The sequence below is a fragment of the Otolemur garnettii genome, unplaced genomic scaffold (assembly GCF_000181295.1).
Source record: "Otolemur garnettii isolate 467f Iridium unplaced genomic scaffold, OtoGar3 scaffold00305, whole genome shotgun sequence".
NCBI classification, from domain to species: Eukaryota; Metazoa; Chordata; class Mammalia; order Primates; family Galagidae; genus Otolemur; species Otolemur garnettii.
Genome location: NW_003852700.1, coordinates 267,897 through 272,035, shown reverse-complemented (window position 1 = coordinate 272,035; position 4,139 = coordinate 267,897). Strand labels below are relative to the sequence as shown.

General features: G+C 38.6%; 1 non-coding gene across 1 annotated transcript; it reads left to right on the top strand.

Moving 5' to 3' along the window:
- The first annotated feature begins 1,721 nt into the window (after positions 1-1,721).
- LOC111722672 lies at positions 1,722-1,885 on the top strand. The gene has a single exon (XR_002771388.1). It is a non-coding gene; the product is annotated as a U1 spliceosomal RNA (small nuclear RNA).
- Positions 1,886-4,139: the final 2,254 nt, after the last annotated feature.

Genomic DNA, 4,139 nt, shown 5'->3' with positions numbered 1-4,139 from the left:
ATATATATATATATGTGTATATATATATATATAGTTAGGCCAGCAGTGGTGGCTCACTCTGGGAGGCCAAGATGGAAGGCTTGCTAGAGTTCAGGAGTAGAGAACAGCCTGAACAAAAGTGAGAACTTGCAATCTCACTATTGGGCATCTATCCAGAAGAAAAAAACAACTTTTACTATAAAGACACTTGTACTAGGCTGTTTATCGCAGCCCAATTTACAATCGCTAAAACGTGGAAACACCCTAAATGTCCTTCAACACAGGAATGGATTGGTAAGCTGTGGTATGTGTACACTATGGAGTATTATTCAGCCATCAAAAAAAATGAAGATTTTACAGCATTTGTAATAACCTGGATGGAGGTGGAACACATTACTATTAGTGAAGCATCACAGGAATGGAAAAGTAAGAATCCTATGTATTCAACTTTGATATGAAGACAATTAATGACATGGTAGGGCATGGGGGAAGGGGACATCAGACTGAGAAGGAGTGCGGGGGTGTGGGCAAAAAAAAAAAATATATATATATATATATAAAAATAATGTTTAATTCTCATATAAACTAGAAAAAAAAAAAAAGAAAAAGAAAAACACTACAATGACAACAACCAGAGAGTGTTATAGAACACAATGGAGGAAAACAAAGGGTCTGAACAGTCCATCATAAGACAAAAGAAGCCAATGAAACCCATAACGGTTGTTTTGAAAAAGAAAGAGCTGATGTCAGCACCATCCTACCTTCACATGTTTGTAATTTTATCACAGAAAAAAGGTGCAGACCTTCTTGTTGGGGGGCCTAACGTGGCCACACATGAACCCTTTCTCCTCCTCCTCCTAAGGCAAAGATGCAAAGGATCTAGCCCAGCCCCCTGAGAAGTTCAGGCTAAAAGACTCTAACGTTCTGGGCAAGCTATAGAATTTGCCCACCCAAAGGGGTCTCTAACTGCCCCAAGGTGCAGATACCACCTTTACACCGCCCAGGCAGGTCACTGCCCCCTTTCAATAATCCTGGCCTGAACATCTCCACTGCAGCCTCATCTCTGGGTGCCAACGCTTACACCTTTTATTTCTTTGTTCCTCTGGAGAGCGTTTTCTTTTCTTCTTTACATAATTTGATTTAAAAAAAAAAAACTGTGGTAAAAGATACACAACATAAAATGTACCACATTAACCACTTTTTTTCTTTTTTTGAGATAGAGTCTCAAGCTGTCACCCTTGGTAGAGTGCTGTGGCGTCACAGCTCACAGCAACCTCTAACTCTTGGGCTTAAACGATTCTCTTGCCTCAGCCTCCCAAATAGCTGGGACTACAGGTGCTTGCCACAACACCTGGCTATTTTTTTTTTCGTTGTAGTTGTCATTGTTGTTTGGCAGGCCCAGGGCTGGATTCAAACTCACCAGCTCCAGTGTATGTGGCTGGTGCCCTAGCTGCTTGAGCTACAGGTACCAAGCCAAAACATTAACCACTTTTATGCATACAATTCACTAATGCTAAGTACATTTGTGTTATTGTGTAACCAATCTCCAGAACTTTTTCATCTTGCAAAACTGAAGCTCTGTGCCCATTAAGTAACTCTCTATTTCTCCCTCTCCCACACTCTGGCAAGCACCATTCTATAATACTTTCTGTTTCTATGAGTTTGAGTCTTCTAGATACCTCATGTAAATAAAATTATACAGTAGTTGTCTTTAAAAAAAAAAAAAAAAAGTGAGAGCTTGTATACTTACCTGACAGGGGAGATACCATGATCACAAAGGTGGTTTTCCCAGGGCGAGGTTTATCCATTGCACTCCGGATGTGCTGACCCCTGCAATTTCCCCAAATGTGGGAAACTCGAGTGCATAATATGTGGTAGTGGAGAACTGTGTTCACGCTTTCCCCTGGAAAAAAAAAGAAAAAGAAAAAAGAAAACAAGTGAGATCTTGTCTCTACTAAAAATAGAAAAATTATCTAGGCATTGTGGTGGTTGCTTGTAGTCCCAGTTATGTGGGAGGCTGATGCAGGAGGATTGCATGAAACCAAGAGTTTGAGGTAGCTATGAGTTAGGCTAATCCTATGGTACTCTATGCTGGGCAACAGAATGTGATTGCATCTAAAAAAATTTTTTTTTCTTTAGCATCATATACAAGTTATGTGAATGAAGTGGTGATATTAGCACTTGGTTCAGAAATTCCTAGAATAACACAAATAGACGTTGTCTCTTGTGTGCTTTATAGCTTTTATTCTATGAAAGTTTCAAATAAGATTCTGCAGAAAGTATAGTCAGTAATTTTAGCATGCTGAACACTAAGAATCTCCACAAATGTAAGAAAATCTGTTGTTATTTAACTTCAAATGTACTTCAAATGCCTCCCAAGTAGCTGGGACTACAGATGTCTGCCACAACACCCAGCTATTTTTTGGTTGTAGTTGTCATTTTTTTAATTACTTTTTAAAAATTAAATCATAGCTGTGTACATTAATGCAGTCATGGGGTACAGTGTGCTGGTTTTATATACAATTTGAAATACTTTCATCAAACTGGTTAACATAGCGTTCATGGCATCCTCTTAGTTATGTTAAGACATCTATATTCTACATTTAGAAAGATTCACATGTACCCTTATAAGATGAACCATAGATGTGGTCCCACCAAATACCCTCCCTCCACTCATCTTCCCCCTTCCCCTCCCGTCCTATAGTTGTCCTTCATGCTTGGCAGGCCTAGGCTGGATTCGAACCTGCCAGCTCCAGTGTATGTGGCTGGCAACCTAGTTGCTTGAGCTACAGGCACTGAGCCTAAATGTTTTTTCTTAAGGGCATTAGAAGGATTTCACAATCTGCACTCTGGGTCCCAAAGCTCTCATAACAATTTTTTTTTTTTGAGACAGAGTCTCACTATGCCACCCTCGGTAGGGTGCTGTGGCATCACAGCTCACAGCAACCCCAACTATTGGGCTTAAGCGATTCTCTTGCCTCAGCCTCCCTAGTAACTGGGACTACAGGCTCCAGCCACAACATCTGACTCAAACTCACATTTTTAAATACAGGGCCTGACTATATTGCTTAGAGTGGTGTTGAATTGCTGGACTGAAGTGATCCCCCTCACCAAGCCTCTAAGTAGGTGAGATTACCGCTGTGTGCCACTGTGCTGGACTGTCATTAAAGCATTTTTCCCCATAGATGGCTCTTGAATTTTTGATGCCATGTGAGGGATACATGAACATGGGACTTCTAGTCTGCCATGTTGCTGATTTTATTCTTGCTATAAGTTTTCACTTTCTATTTCATTCTGTGTTAAATGTTCTGTAATTTTAAATATTCAGAACTCTGTGTTGGAATTTCAACTTAAGTAAAAAGTAAATTAGATAATTTATAGGCACTCCACATTTACTAAAAGGCTCACTTTGAAATTCTAATTTACTATGGGCAAAAAGAAATCAGTAGGATTGTCATCACTTTCCTCAACCTACATCTGAATTATATTTTAATTTTTCCCAAATACTTATTTACATATTGTGACTTATCACATTTTACATTTAGCCTCTTACTTTATATATAAAAGTAAGACTTTTGGTTTCTTCTAAAGAGTGAAATACAGCCATTTCAGTTTTTGTAAAAATATCAATATATCAATAGTATAATACAAATTATCTTTACTGTTTTCAAATATTTATTCATTAAAATTTTCTGGCTCAGTGCCTATAGCACAGTGGTTAGGGCACCAGCCACATACACTGGGGTTGGTGGTTTTGAAACTGAACTGGGCCTACTAAACAACGACAACTACAACAAATAAAATAGCTGGGCACTGTGGCAGGTGCCTGTAGTCCCAGGTACATGGGTGGCTAGGCAAGAGAATCGCTTAAACCCAAGAGTTAAAGGTTGCTATGAGCTGTGACTTCATGGCACTCTATCCAGGGCGACATAGTGAGACTCTGTCTCAAAAAAAAAATTCTGATAAGTATCTTATATTAATAAATTGTACATTTTCTATAAAATTTTATTGCCATACACTACATAAAATATTCAAAATACCTGTTATCATTCAATAAAATGTTAACTAGTATTAAGAGAAATGCCTGCTTTGCATAAGTTCACAGTCACAGTGGAATATTGTAGTTATCTAGGAAGAAAAATTTTTTTGAGATGGAGTCT